Genomic DNA, 16,919 nt, shown 5'->3' on the forward strand with positions numbered 1-16,919 from the left:
CCAAATACACCACCGTTCAAAAGTTTTGGGTCACTTAGAAATGTCCTTGTTTTTGAAAGAAAAGCAATTTTTTTGACCATTAAAATAACATAAAATTGATCAGAAATACAGTGTAGACATTGTTAATGTTGTAAATGGCTATTGTAGCTGGAAACGGCTGTTTTTTTAAATGGAATATCTACATAGGCGTGCAGAGGCCCATTATCAGCAACCATCACTCCTGTGTTCCAATGGCACGTTGTGTAGCTAATAAAAGTTTATAATTTTAAAAGGCTAATTGATCATTAGAAAACCCTTTTGCAAATATGTTAAATCAAATCAAATCAAATGTTATTTGTCACATACACATGGTTAGCAGATGTTAATGCGAGTGTAGCGAAATGCTTGTGCTTCTAGTTCCGACAATGCAGTAATAACAAGTAATCTAACTAACAATTCCAAAACTACTGTCTTGTACACAGTGCAAGGGGATAAAGAATATGTACATAAGGATATATGAATGAGTGATGGTACAGAGCAGCATAGGCAAGATACAGTAGATGGTATCGAGTACAGTATGTACAAATGAGATGAGTATGTAAACAAAGTGGCATAGTTTAAAGTGGCTAGTGATACATGTATTACATAAGGATACAGTCGATGATATAGAGTACAGTATATACGTGTGCATATGAGATGAATAATGTAGGGTAAGTAACATTATATAAGGTAGCATTGTTTAAAGTGGCTAGTGATATATTTACATCATTTCCCATCAATTCCCATTATTAAAGTGGCTGGAGTTGAGTCAGTGTCAGTGTGTTGCCAGCAGCCACTCAGTGTTAGTGGTGGCTGTTTAACAGTCTGATGGCCTTGAGATAGAAGCTGTTTTTCAGTCTCTCGGTCCCAGCTTTGATGCACCTGTACTGACCTCGCCTTCTGGATGATAGCGGGGTGAACAGGCAGTGGCTCGGGTGGTTGATGTCCTTGATGATCTTTATGGCCTTCCTGTGACATCGGGTGGAGTAGGTGTCCTGGAGGGCAGGTAGTTTGCCCCCGGTGATGCGTTGTGCAGACCTCACTACCCTCTGGAGAGCCTTGCGGTTGAGGGCGGTGCAGTTGCCATACCAGGCGGTGATACAGCCCGCCAGGATGCTCTCGATTGTGCATCTGTAGAAGTTTGTGAGTGCTTTTGGTGACAAGCCAAATTTCTTCAGCCTCCTGAGGTTGAAGAGGCGCTGCTGCGCCTTCTTCACGATGATGTCTGTGTGAGTGGACCAATTCAGTTTGTCTGTGATGTGTATGCCGAGGAACTTAAAACTTGCTACCCTCTCCACTACTGTTCCATCGATGTGGATAGGGGGGTGTTCCCTCTGCTGTTTCCTGAAGTCCACAATCATCTCCTTAGTTTTGTTGACGTTGAGTGTGAGGTTATTTTCCTGACACCACACTCCGAGGGCCCTCACCTCCTCCCTGTAGGCCGTCTCGTCGTTGTTGGTAATCAAGCCTACCACTGTTGTGTCGTCCGCAAACTTGATGATTTGGAGGCGTGCGTGGCCACGCAGTCGTGGGTGAACAGGGAGTACAGGAGAGGGCTCAGAACGCACCCTTGTGGGGCCCCAGTGTTGAGGATCAGCGGGGAGGAGATGTTGTTGCCTACCCTCACCACCTGGGGGCGGCCCGTCAGGAAGTCCAGTACCCAGTTGCACAGGGCGGGGTCGAGACCCAGGGTCTCGAGCTTGATGACGAGCTTGGAGGGTACTATGGTGTTGAATGCCGAGCTGTAGTCGATGAACAGCATTCTCACATAGGTATTCCTCTTGTCCAGATGGGTTAGGGCAGTGTGCAGTGTGGTTGAGATTGCATCGTCTGTGGACCTATTTGGGCGGTAAGCAAATTGGAGTGGGTCTAGGGTGTCAGGTAGGGTGGAGGTGATATGATCCTTGACTAGTCTCTCAAAGCACTTCATGATGACGGATGTGAGTGCTACGGGGCGGTAGTCGTTTAGCTCAGTTACCTTAGCTTTCTTGGGAACAGGAACAATGGTGGCCCTCTTGAAGCATGTGGGAACAGCAGACTGGTATAGGGATTGATTGAATATGTCCGTAAACACACCGGCCAGCTGGTCTGCGCATGCTCTGAGGGCGCGGCTGGGGATGCCGTCTGGGCCTGCAGCCTTGCGAGGGTTAACACGTTTAAATGTCTTACTCACCTCGGCTGCAGTGAAGGAGAGACCGCATGTTTTCGTTGCAGGCCGTGTCAGTGGCACTGTATTGTCCTCAAAGCGGGCAAAAAAGTTATTTAGTCTGCCTGGGAGCAAGACATCCTGGTCCGTGACTGGGCTGGATTTCTTCCTGTAGTCCGTGATTGACTGTAGACCCTGCCACATGCCTCTTGTGTCTGAGCCGTTGAATTGAGATTCTACTTTGTCTCTGTACTGGCGCTTAGCTTGTTTGATAGCCTTGCGGAGGGAATAGCTGCACTGTTTGTATTCGGTCATGTTACCAGACACCTTGCCCTGATTAAAAGCAGTGGTTCGCGCTTTCAGTTTCACACGAATGCTGCCATCAATCCACGGTTTCTGGTTAGGGAATGTTTTAATCGTTGCTATGGGAACGACATCTTCAACGCACGTTCTAATGAACTCGCACACCGAATCAGCGTATTCGTCAATGTTGTTATCTGACGCAATACGAAACATCTCCCAGTCCACGTGATGGAAGCAGTCTTGGAGTGTGGAGTCAGCTTGGTCGGACCAGCGTTGGACAGACCTCAGCGTGGGAGCCTCTTGTTTTAGTTTCTGTCTGTAGGCAGGGATCAACAAAATGGAGTCGTGGTCAGCTTTTCCGAAAGGGGGGCGGGGCAGGGCCTTATATGCGTCGCGGAAGTTAGAGTAACAATGATCCAAGGTCTTTCCACCCCTGGTTGCGCAATCGATATGCTGATAAAATTTGGGGAGTCTTGTTTTCAGATTAGCCTTGTTAAAATCCCCAGCTACAATGAATGCAGCCTCCGGATAAATCGTTTCCAGTTTGCAGAGAGTTAAATAAAGTTCGTTCAGAGCCATCGATGTGTCTGCTTGGGGGGGGGATATATACGGCTGTGATTATAATCAAAGAGAATTCTCTTGGTAGATAATGCGGTCTACATTTGATTGTGAGGAATTCTAAATCAGGTGAACAGAAGGATTTGAGTTCCTGTATGTTTCTTTCATCACACCATGTCACGTTGGCCATGAGGCATACGCCCCCGCCCCTCTTCTTACCAGAAAGATGTTTGTTTCTGTCAGCGCGATGCGTGGAGAAACCCGTTGGCTGCACCGCTTCGGATAGAGTCTCTCCAGTGAGCCATGTTTCAGTGAAGCAGAGGACGTTAAAGTCTCTGATGTCCCTCTGGAATGCTACCCTTGCTCGGATTTCATCAACCTTGTTGTCAAGAGACTGGACATTGGCAAGAAGAATGCTAGGGAGTGGTGCGCGGTGTGCCCGTCTCCGGAGTCTGACCAGAAGACCGCCTCGTTTCCCTCTCTTTCGGAGTCGTTTTTTTTGGTTCGCTGCATAGGATCCACTCCGTTGTCCTGTTTGTAAGGCAGAACACAGGGTCCGCGTCGCGAAAAACATATTCTTGGTCGTACTGATGGTGAGTTGACGCTGATCTTATATTCAGTAGTTCTTCTCGACTGTATGTAATGAAACCTAAGATGACCTGGGGTACTAATGTAAGAAATAACACGTAAAAAAACAAAAAACTGCATAGTTTCCTAGGAACGCGAAGCGAGGCGGCCATCTCTGTCGGCTCAGAGCTTTCCAGCAGAGCTGGAAACTGTTGTTCTGATTAAAGAAGCAATAAGACTGGCCTTTTTTAGACTAGTTGAGTATCTGGAGCATCAGCATTTGTGGGATCGATTACAGACTCAAAATGGCCAGAAACAAAGAACTTTCTTCAGAAACTCATCAGTCTATTCTTGTTCTGAGAAATGAAGACTATTCCATGTGAAAAATTGCCAAGAAACTGACGATCTTGTACAACGCTGTGTTTACTTCTCTCTTCACAGAACAGCGCAAACTGGCCCTAACCAGAGTAGAAAGAGGAGTGGGAGGCCCCGGTGCACAACTGAGCAAGAGGGCAAGTACATTAGAGTGTCTAGTTTGAGAAATAGACACCTCACAAGTCCTCAATTGTCAGCTTCATTAAATAGTACCTGCAAAACACCAGTCTCAACGTCAACCATGAAGAGGCGACTCCGGGATGCTGGCCTTTTAGGCAGAATTCCTCTGTCCAGTGTCTGTGTTCTTTTTGGCCATCTTAATCTTTTCTTTTTATTGGCCAGTCTGAGATATGGCTTTTTCTTTGCAACTCTGCAGTTCGATAGTTCAACTTGGTAGTGTCAGTCAGTCAATAAAGCATTAGAGCCCCTTTCTCTGCTTCTTCTTCTTCAAAATGGGTGAAATACAGTTGAAGTCAGAAGTTTACATACATCTCAGCCAACTACATTTAAACTCAGTTTTTCACCATTCCTGACATTTAATCCTAGTAAATATTCCCTGTCTTAGGTCAGTTAGGATCACCACTTTATTTTAAGAATGTGAAATGTCAGAATAATAGTAGAGAGAATGATTTATTTCAGCTATATTTTCTTTCATCACATTACCTTTGGGTCAGAAGTTTACATACACTCAGTTAGTATTTGGTAGCATTGCCTTTAAATTGTTTAATTTGGGTCAAACGTTTCGGGTAGCCTTCCACAAGCTTCCCACAATATGTTGGGTGAATTTTAGCCCATTCCTCCTGAGAGCTGATGTACAGTGCCTTGCGAAAGTATTCGGCCCCCTTGAACTTTGCGACCTTTTGCCACATTTCAGGCTTCAAACATAAAGATATAAAACTGTATTTTTTTGTGAAGAATCAACAACAAGTGGGACACAATCATGAAGTGGAACAACATTTATTGGATATTACAAACTTTTTTAACAAATCAAAAACTGAAAAATTGGGCGTGCAAAATTATTCAGCCCCTTTACTTTCAGTGCAGCAAACTCTCTCCAGAAGTTCAGTGAGGATCTCTGAATGATCCAATGTTGACCTAAATGACTAATGATGATAAATACAATCCACCTGTGTGTAATCAAGTCTCCGTATAAATGCACCTGCACTGTGATAGTCTCAGAGGTCCGTTAAAAGCGCAGAGAGAATCATGAAGAACAAGGAACACACCAGGCAGGTCCGAGATACTGTTGTGAAGAAGTTTAAAGCCGGATTTGGATACAAAAATATTTCCCAAGCTTTAAACATCCCAAGGAGCACTGTGCAAGCGATAATATTGAAATGGAAGGAGTATCAGACCACTGCAAATCTACCAAGACCTGGCCGTCCCTCTAAACTTTCAGCTCATACAAGGAGAAGACTGATCAGAGATGCAGCCAAGAGGCCCATGATCACTCTGGATGAACTGCAGAGATCTACAGCTGAGGTGGGAGACTCTGTCCATAGGACAACAATCAGTCGTATATTGCACAAATCTGGCCTTTATGGAAGAGTGGCAAGAAGAAAGCCATTTCTTAAAGATATCCATAAAAAGTGTCAGTTAAAGTTTGCCACAAGCCACCTGGGAGACACACCAAACATGTGGAAGAAGGTGCTCTGGTCAGATGAAACCAAAATTGAACTTCTTGGCAACAATGCAAAACGTTATGTTTGGCGTAAAAGCAACACAGCTGAACACACCATCCCCACTGTCAAACATGGTGGTGGCAGCATCATGGTTTGGGCCTGCTTTTCTTCAGCAGGGACAGGGAAGATGGTTAAAATTGATGGGAAGATGGATGGAGCCAAATACAGGACCATTCTGGAAGAAAACCTGATGGAGTCTGCAAAAGACCTGAGACTGGGACGGAGATTTGTCTTCCAACAAGACAATGATCCAAAACATAAAGCAAAATCTACAATGGAATGGTTCAAAAATAAACATATCCAGGTGTTAGAATGGCCAAGTCAAAGTCCAGACCTGAATCCAATCGAGAATCTGTGGAAAGAACTGAAAACTGCTGTTCACAAATGCTCTCCATCCAACCTCACTGAGCTCGAGCTGTTTTGCAAGGAGGAATGGGAAAAAATGTCAGTCTCTCGATGTGCAAAACTGATAGAGACATACCCCAAGCGACTTACAGCTGTAATCGCAGCAAAAGGTGGCGCTACAAAGTATTAACTTAAGGGGGCTGAATAATTTTGCACGCCCAATTTTTCCGTTTTTGATTTGTTAAAAAAGTTTGAAATATCCAATAAATGTCGTTCCACTTCATGATTGTGTCCCACTTGTTGTTGATTCTTCACAAAAAAATACAGTTTTATATCTTTATGTTTGAAGCCTGAAATGTGGCAAAAGGTCGCAAAGTTCAAGGGGGCCGAATACTTTCGCAAGGCACTGTAACTGAGTCAGGTTTGTAGACCTCCTTGCTCGCACACGGGTTTTCAGTTCTGCCCACAAATTTTCTATAGGATGAGGTCAGGGCTTTGTGATGGCCACTCCAATACCTTGACTTTGTTGTCCTTAAGCCATTTTGCCACAACTTTGGGACGTGTGCTTGGGGTCATTGTCCATTTGGAAGACCCATTTGCAACTAAGCTTTAACTTCCTGACTGATGTCTTGAGATGTTGCTTCAATATATCCACATAATTTTCCTGCCTCATGATGCCAACGATTTTGTGAAGTGCACCAGTCCCTCCTGCAGCAAAGCACACCCACAACATGATGCTGCCACCCCTGTGCTTCACGGTTGGGATGGTGTTCTTCGGCTTGCAAGCCTTCCCTTTTTACACCAAACATAACGATGGTAATTATGGCCAAACAGTTCTATTTTTGTATCATCAGGCCAGAGGACATTGCTCCAGAAAGTGCGATCTTTGTCCCCAGGTGCAGTTGAAAACCGTAGTCTGGCTTTTTTATGGTGGTTTTGGAGCAGTGGCTTCTTCCTTGATGAGCGGCCTTTCAGGTTTGTCGATATAGGACTTGTTTTACTGTGGATATAGATACTTTTGTACCTATTTCCTCTAGCATCTTCACAAGGTCCTTTGCTGTTGTTCTGGGATTGATTTGCACTTTTCACACCAAAGTACGTTAATCTCTAGTAGACAGAACGCATCTCCTTCCTGAGTGGTATGACGGCTGCGTGGTCCCATGGTGTTTATACTTGCGTACTATTGTTTGTACAGGTGAATGTGGTACCTTCAGGCATTTGGAAATTGCTCCCAAGGATGAACCAGACTTGTGGAGGTCTACATTTTTTTCTGAGGTCTTGGCTGATTTCTTCTGATTTCCCATGATGTCAAACAAAGAGGCACTGAGTTTGAAGGTAGCCCTTGAAATAGATCCACAGGTACACCTCCAAGTGACTCAAATTATGTCAATTAGACTATCATTAGCTTCTAAAGCCATGACATAATTTTCTGAAATTTTCCAAGATATTTAAAGACACGGTCAACTTAGTGTATGTGAACTTCTGACCCACTGGAATTGTGATACAGTGAATTATAAATTAAATAATCTGCGTGGAAACAGTTGTTGGAAAAATTACTTGTGTCATGCACAAAGTAGATGTCCTAACCGACTTGCCAAACTATAGTTTGTTAACAAGAAATCTGTGGAGTGGTAGAAAAATGAGTTTTAATGACTCCAACCTAAGTGCATGTAAACTTCCGACTTCAACTGTATAATCAAAAAACAACAACATTGATACTCCACACACAGAGACGCATACAAAGTTCTCCCTCACCCTCCATTTGGCAAATCTGACCATAACTCTATCCTCCTGATTCCTGCTTACAAGCTAAATCGAAAGCAGGAAGCACCAGTGACTCACTCAATACGGAGGAGGTCAGATGACTCGGATGCTACACTACAGGACTGTTTTGCAGCACAGACAGGAATATGTTCCAGGATTCATCCAATGGCATTGAGGATTATACCACCTCAGTCACCAACTTCATCAACAAGTGCATCGATGACATCGTCCCCACAGTGACCGTACGTATGTTTCCCAACCAGAAGCCATGGATTACAGGCAACATCCTCACAGAACTAAAGGCTAGAGATGCTGCTTTCAGGGAGCGGGACACTAATCCGGATGCCTATAAGAAATCCCACAATGCCCTCAGACGAACAGGCAAAGGGGGTCAATACAGGACTAAGATGGAATCGTACTACACCGGTTGTGACGCTTGTTGGATGTGGCTTGGAATCTATTACGGACCACAAAGGGTTTAACACAGATATGTGTTCCGGACGACTGTGTTATCATGCTCTGCGTAGACGTTTTAAACAGTTCAACATTCACAAAGCCGCTCGGCCAGACAGATTACCAGGACGTGTACTCAAAGCATGTGCGGACCAACTGGCAAGTGTCTTCGTTGACATTTTTCAACCTTTCCCTGATCGAGTCTGCAATACCTACGTTTCAAACAGACCACCATAGTCCCTGTGCCCACTCGCTGTGTATTATCTATCATTGGCCACTTTAGTAAATGGATCACTAGTCACTTTAATAATGTCACTTTAATAATGTTTACATATCTTGCATCACTCATCTCATATGTATATACGGTATTTTATACCATCTATTGCATCTTGCCTATGCCGCTCTGTCATTGCTCATCCACATATTTATATGTATATATTCTTATTCCATTCCTTTACTTAGATCTGTGTGTATTAGATAGTTGTTGTGGAATTGTTAGAGTACATGTTAAATATTGCTGCACTATCAGAACTAGAAACACAAGCATTTCACTACACTCGCAATAACCATCTTCTAACCATGTGTAACGATCAATAACATCTGCTAACCATGTGTAACGATCAATAACATCTGAAAACCATGTGTATGTGACCAATAACATCTGCTAACCATGTGTATGTGACCAATAACATCTGCTAACCATGTGTATGTGACCAATAACATCTGCTAACCATATGTATGTGACCAATAACATCTGCTAACCATGTGTATGTGACCAATAACATCTGCTAACCATGTGTATGTGACCAATAACATCTGCTAACCATGTGTATGTGACCAATAACATCTGCTAACCATGTGTATGTGACCAATAACATTTGATTTGATTTGAGCTATGCATAGTCACTTTACAAATTACCTTGATTAACCTGCACCCCCGCATATTGACACGGTACCAGTACCCACCTGAATTTAGCCTTGTTATTGTTATTTACATGTATTGTGTTGCTTTTTGATTGATTCAATGAATTTACTTTTTGTTTATTTAGTAAATATTTTCTTAACTCTATTTCTTCAACGGCATTGTTGGTTAAGGGCTTGTAAAGTAATCATTTCACAGTAAGGTCTAGTACACCTGTTGTATTCAGCGCATGTGACTAAGACCATTTGATTGCCTTGGTCTAAATGAAGCTACTTTTTATGAATAGAAAAAGGAGCTCTCCTGAAACTGATAGATGTTTTAAGGGCAGTCATGTCCTTCCGTCATTAAAACAGAGTTGAGTGTCTTCATCATCCAAAATGGCCGCATCGTCAGCATCACAAAGAGTGAGAAATATGACACTGATGTTTAAACAGTAACCCATATTTTAGTTGCAAGAGAGAAAGAAAGAAAGAGATAATAGAGCTTCAGTCATTGGTTAGATGTTTTTGGGAAGTATATGTTCTTTCACCATTAAAACTGGCTTCAGTGGGTTCATCATCCAAAATGGCCACTAATGTTGAGTCACTGTATTTTATTGTCCCCACATAAAGTTTGTGGTCAAAATTAGTGCAATACATATTGGGGGATTGGGTTGCTATTTCAGATGCAACCACTGTCAACCCTTTCCTGCTGTGGGCTAAATTAGGGTCACACAGAGTGGTAGTCTTGGTAGTCTTAAACAAATCTACTTTGAAACCAAAGTATACACCTCACACACATGGTAATGGATTTTTTTTTAAAGAGGACACCTGTACCATGTCAGATATAGAGTTAAAATGTATTACATTTTGAGGTTGCATCCCAATATTACACTTTATATACATCACAGAAGACTGAAATATGACATATTCTTTAACATTCCCCCTATAAGGCCTCTAGGTCATTTGACTGCAGGAAAGGGCTACACAGAATCTTCAGACAACACATGTCATAAAGGTCTCTATGTCATTGTTTTAACCCCCCATCTGTGTCAACATGGTTCATTCCAGTCATATTACTGGATATACCGGGTCCATTCTAAGATTAGGTGGTAGGAGGGGGGTCTCTGATGAATCATTTCCAGGGGGGGTTGAGTTGATCATAAGGTATGTGTGTGTCTGTGGCCTGTGACTCAGTGGTACAGCTGTAGTGATATAATCACCTGCTGTGCTCTCTAATGAGCTCTCTCTCCACACACACACACACACACACACACACACACACACACACACACACACACACACACACACACACACACACACACACACACACACACACACACACACACACAGGGGCTCTTGTGAGAAAGATAAATATAAATAAAAACAGGGGGAAGAGAGAGAGGTGGGGAGAGAGAGGGGTGGGGAGAGAGAGGTGGGGGAGAGAGAGGGGTGGGGAGAGAGAGGGTAGAGAGAGAGAGGGGTGTGGAGAGAGAGGTGGGGAGAGAGAGGGTGGGGAGAGAGAGGGGTGGGGAGAGAGAGAGGCGGGGAGAGAGAGGGGTGGGGAGAGAGGTGGCGAGAGAGAGAGGTGGGGAAAGAGAGGTGGGGAAAGAGAGAAGCGGGGAAAGAGAGGTGGGGAGAGAGAGAGGCGGGGAGAGAGAGGGAGGTGGGGAGAGAGGGGCGGGGAGAGAGCGAGGGAACAGATAGTGTGACTCCTGTGATACTTTGGAAGAGAGAGAGAAAGAAAGATTGTTGGTGGTGTGGGCTAGATAAATAAAAAGAAGAGGCGAGAGAGGCTATATTGAGATTCTGTGAAGAGAGAAGAAGAGGTAAGAGGCTATACTGAGATGCTGTGAAGAGAGAAGAAGAGGTGAGAGGCTATATTGAGATTCTGTGAAGAGAGAAGAAGAGGTAAGAGGCTATACTGAGATGCTGTGAAGAGAGAAGAAGAGGTGAAAGGCTATATTGAGATGCTGTGAAGAGAGAAGAAGAGGTGAGAGGCTATATTGAGATGCTGTGAAGAGAGAAGAAGAGGTGAGAGGCTATATTGAGATGCTGTGAAGAGAGAAGAAGAGGTGAGAGGCTATATTGAGATGCTGTGAAGAGAGAAGAAGAGGTGAGAGGCTATATTGAGATTCTGTGAAGAGAGAAGAAGAGGTGAGAGGCTATATTTAGATGCTGTGAAGAGAGAAGAAGAGGTGAGAGGCTATATTGAGATGCTGTGAAGAGAGAAGAAGAGGTGAGAGGCTATATTTAGATGCTGTGAAGAGAGATGAAGAGGTAAGAGGCTATACTGAGATGCTGTGAAGAGAGAAGAAGAGGTGAAAGGCTATATTGAGATGCTGTTAAGAGAGAAGAAGAGGTGAGAGGCTATATTGAGATGCTGTGAAGAGAGAAGAAGAGGTGAGAGGCTATATTGAGATGCTGTGAAGAGAGAAGAAGAGGCGAGAGGCTATATTGAGATGCTGTGAAGAGAGAAGAAGAGGTGAGAGGCTATATTGAGATGCTGTGAAGAGAGAAGAAGAGGTGAGAGGCTATATTTAGATGCTGTGAAGAGAGAAGAAGAGGTGAGAGGCTATATTGAGATGCTGTGAAGAGAGAAGAAGAGGTGAGAGATATACAGAACATGGAGAGAGGGTAATAGACTGATAGATAATCAAATCAACTCAAATTGTATTGGTCACATACACATATTTAGCAGCTGTTATTGCGAGTGTAGCGAAATGCTTGTGCTCCAACAGTGCAGTAATATCTAACAATTCACAATAATACACAAATCAAAAGTAAACAAATGGAATAAATAAATATTTGTCAGAGTGGCATTGACTAAAATACAGTAGAATAGAATACAGTATATACATATTAGTTGAGTAAAGCAGTATGTAAACATCATTAAAGTGACTAGTGTTCCGTTATTAAAGTGACCAGTGATTCCATGTCTATGTACAGTATATAGGGCAGCAGCCTCTAAGGTGCAGGGTTGAGTAATCGGGTGATAGCCGGCTAGTGATGGCTATTTAACAGTCTGGTGGCCTTGAGATAGAAGCTGTTTTTCAGTCTGTCTGTCCCAGCTTTGATGCACCTGTACTGACCTCACCTTCTGGATGATAGCGGGGTGAACAGGCCGTGGCTCGGGTTGTTGACCCCATGGTGCCCTCAAAGTTAGTCAAACCATCATTACGTTTGCCGATGACACAACAGTGGTAGGCCTGATCACCGACAACGACGAGACAGCCTATACTCAGAGACCTGGCCGTGTGGTGCCAGGACAACAACCTCTCCTTCAACGTGATCAAGACAAAGGAGATGATTGGGGACTACAGGAAAGGAGGACCAAGCACGCCCCCATTCTCATCGACGGGGCTGTAGTGGAGCAGATTGAGCCAACAAACTAACATGGTCCAAGCATGCCAAGACAGTCGTGAAGATGGCACAACAAAGCCTATTCCCCCTCAGGAGACTAAAAATATTTGCCATAGGTCCTCAGATCCTCAAAAGGTTCTACAGCTGCACCATCGAGAGCATCCTGACTGGCTACAGAGGGTAGTGCGTACGGCCCAGTACATTACAGGGGCCAAGCTTCCTGCCATCCAGGACCTCAATACCAGGTGGTGTCAGAGGAAGGCCCTAAAAATTGTAAAAGACTGTTCTCTCTGCTATCGTGCAGCAAGTAGTACCAGAGCGCCAAGTCTAGGTCCAATAAGCTTTTAGGCAGCTTCTACCCCCAAGCCATAAGACTCCTGAACATCTAATCAAATGGCTACCCAGACTATTTGCATTGTCCCCACTATTTTACACCGCTGCTACTCTCTGTTATCATCTATGCAGAGTCACTTTAAAAACTTTACCTACATGTACATATTACCTCAATTACCTCGACTAACCGGTGCCCCCGCACATTGACTCTGTACCGGTACCCCCTGTATATAGCCTCCACATTGACTCTGTAGCGGTACCCCCTGTATATAGCCTCCACATTGACTCTGTACCGGTACCCCCTGTATATAGCCTCCACATTGACTCTGTACCGGTACCCCCTGTATATAGCCTCCAAATTGACTCTGTACCGGTACCCCCTGTATATAGCCTCCACATTGACTCTGTACCGGTACCCCCTGTATATAGCCTCCACATTGACTCTGTACCGGTACCCCCTGTATATAGCCTCCACATTGACTCTGTACCGGTACCCCCTGTATATAGTCTCCACATTGACTCTGTACCGGTACCCCCTGTATATAGCCTCCACATTGACTCTGTACTGGTACCCCCTGTATATAGCCTCCACATTGACTCTGTACCGGTACCCCCTGTATATAGACTCCACATTGACTCTGTAGCGGTACCCCCTGTATATAGCCTCCACATTGACTCTGTACCGGTACCCCCTGTATATAGCCTCCACATTGACTCTGTAGCGGTACCCCCTGTATATAGCCTCCACATTGACTCTGTACCGTAACACCCTGTATATAGCCTCCACATTGACTCTGTAGCGGTACCCCCTGTATATAGCCTCCACATTGACTCTGTACCGGTACCCCCTGTATATAGCCTCCACATTGACTCTGTACCGGTACCCCCTGTATATAGCCTCCACACTGACTCAGTACCGTAATACCCAGTATATAGCCTCCACACTGACTCAGTACCATAGCACCCTGTATATAGCCTCCACACTGACTCAGTACCGTAACACCCAGTATATAGCCTCCACACTGACTCAGTACCGTAACACCCTGTATATAGCCTCCACACTGACTCAGTACCGTAACACCCACATATTATCTACCTCCCTGGTGTCTCCCTGCCTGCGTATTTATCATCTCCCGGGTGTCTCCCTGCCTGCCTACATATTATCTACCTCCCTGGTGTCTCCCTGGTGTCTCCCTGGTGACTCCCTCCCTGCCTGTGTATTTCCCTGGTGTCTCCCTGGTGTCTCCCTGGTGTTTCCCTGGTGTCTCCCTGGTGTCTCCCTGGTGACTCCCTCCCTGCCTGTGTATTTCCCTGGTGTCTCCCTGCCTGCCTTCATATTGTTTACCTCCCTGGTGTCTCTCTGGTGTCTCCCTGGTGTCTCGCTGGTGTCTCCCTGGTGTCTCTCTGGTGTCTCCCTCCCTCCCTGCCTGTGTATTTCCCGGGTGTCTCCCTGCCTGCCTACATGTTATCTACCTCCCTGGTTTCTCCCTGCCTGCCTACATATTGTCTACCTCCCTGGTGTCTCTCTGGTGTCTCCCTGGTGTCTTTCTGGTGTCTCCCCCCCTGCCTGTGTATTTCCCAGGTGTCTCCCTGCCTGCCTACATATTATCTACCTCCCTGGTGTCTCCCTGCCTGCCTACATATTGTCTACCTCCCTGGTGCCTCTGGTGTTTTCCTGGTGTCTCCCTGGTGTCTCCCTGGTGTCTCCCTGGTGTCTCCCTGGGGTCTCCCTGGTGTCTCCCTGGTGTCTCCCTGATGTTTTCCTGGTGTTTTCCTCGTGTCTCCCTGGGGTCTCCCTTGTGTTTTCATGGTATCTCCCTGGTGTTTTCATGGTATCTCCCTGGTATCTCCCTGGTGTTTTCATGGTGTCTCCCTGCCTGCCTACATATTATCTACCTCCATAGTGTCTCCCCGGTGTCTCCCTGGTGCCTCCCCGGGGTCTCCCCAGTGACTCCCTGGTGTCTCCCTCTCTGCCTGTGTATTTCCCTGGTGTCTCACTGATGTACTACCCTCATCTGACCACAGGGGGGTAGAGAGATATGGAGGAAGAGATACTGTACACTACAGTCGTGGCCAAAAGTTTGAGAATGATACAAATAGTAATTTCCACAAAGTTTTCTGCTTCCGCGTCTTTATATATTTTTGTCAGATGTTACTATGGAATACTGAAGTATAATTATAAGCATTTCATAAGTGTCAAAGGCTTTTATTGACAATTACATGAAGTTGATGCAAAGAGTCAATATTTGCAGTGTTCTTTTTCAAGACCTCTGCAATCCTGCCTGGCATGCTGTCAATTAAAACTTGTTAGGGCTAGGGGGACCTGAAAAGGCAGAGCGCGAAATTCTAAAATATTATTTAGAAATATTTAACTTTCATACATTCACAAGTGCAATACATCAAATTAAAGCTTAACTTCTTGTTAATCTACCCATCGTGTCCGATTTCAAAAAGGCTTTACAGCGAAAGCACACCATATGATTATGTTAGGTCGGAGCCTAGTCACAAAAACACATACAGCCATTTTCCAGCAATATCCTAACCTGTGAAGCCCTTTTTGTGCACAGCAATGATGACGACATGTGTTTCCATGCAGGTAACCATAATTGAAGGAGGAAGAACAATTGAAGCTTCCAGCCTGTTATTCGAACTCAATCAGCATGACAGAGTGATCTCCAGCCTTGTCCTCGTCAACACTCACACCTGTGTTAATGAGAGAATCACTGACATGATGTCAGCTAGTCCTTTTGTGGCAGGGCTGAAATGCAGTGGAAATGTTTTTTGGGGATTCAGTTCATTTGCATGGCAAAGAGGGACTTACAGTGCCTTGCGAAAGTATTCGGCCCCCTTGAACTTTGCGACCTTTTGCCACATTTCAGGCTTCAAACATAAAGATATAAAACTGTATTTTTTTGTGAAGAATCAACAACAAGTGGGACACAATCATGAAGTGGAACGACATTTATTGGATATTTCAAACTTTTTTAACAAATCAAAAACTGAAAAATTGGGCATGCAAAATTATTCAGCCCCCTTAAGTTAATACTTTGTAGCGCCACCTTTTGCTGCGATTACAGCTGTAAGTCGCTTGGGGTAGTCTCTATCAGTTTTGCACATCGAGAGACTGACATTTTTTCCCATTCCTCCTTGCAAAACAGCTCGAGCTCAGTGAGGTTGGATGGAGAGCATTTGTGAACAGCAGTTTTCAGTTCTTTCCACAGATTCTCGATTGGATTCAGGTCTGGACTTTGACTTGGCCATTCTAACACCTGGATATGTTTATTTTTGAACCATTCCATTGTAGATTTGGCTTTATGTTTTGGATCATTGTCTTGTTGGAAGACAAATCTTCGTCCCAGTCTCAGGTCTTTTGCAGACTCCATCAGGTTTTCTTCCAGAATGGTCCTGTATTTGGCTCCATCCATCTTCTCATCAATTTTAACCATCTTCCCTGTCCCTGCTGAAGAAAAGCAGGCCCAAACCATGATGCTGCCACCACCGTGTTTGACAGTGGGGATGGTGTGTTCAGCTGTGTTGCTTTTACGCCAAACATAACTTTTTGCATTGTTGCCAAAAAGTTCAATTTTGGTTTCATCTAACCAGAGCACCTTCTTCCACATGTTTCTTCTTCCAGGTGGCTTGTGGCAAACTTTAAACGACACTTTTTATGGATATCTTTAAGAAATGGCTTTCTTCTTGCCACTCTTCCATAAAGGCCAGATCTGTGCAATATACGACTGATTGTTGTCCTATGGACAGAGTCTCCCACCTCAGCTGTAGATCTCTGCAGTTCATCCAGTGATCATGGGCCTCTTGGCTGCATCTCTGATCAGTCTTCTCCTTGTATGAGCTGAAAGTTTAGAGGGACGGCCAGGTCTTGGTAGATTTGCAGTGGTCTGATACTCCTTCCATTTCAATATTATCGCTTGCACAGTGCTCCTTGGGATGTTTAAAGCTTGGGAAATCTTTTTGTATCCAAATCCGGCTTTAAACTTCTTCACAACAGTATCTCGGACCTGCCTGGTGTGTTCCTTGTTCTTCATGATGCTCTCTGCGCTTTTAACGGACCTCTGAGACTATCACAGTGCAGGTGCATTTATACGGAGACTTGA

The sequence above is a fragment of the Oncorhynchus clarkii genome, chromosome 9 (assembly GCF_045791955.1).
Source record: "Oncorhynchus clarkii lewisi isolate Uvic-CL-2024 chromosome 9, UVic_Ocla_1.0, whole genome shotgun sequence".
Classification (NCBI taxonomy): Eukaryota; Metazoa; Chordata; class Actinopteri; order Salmoniformes; family Salmonidae; genus Oncorhynchus; species Oncorhynchus clarkii.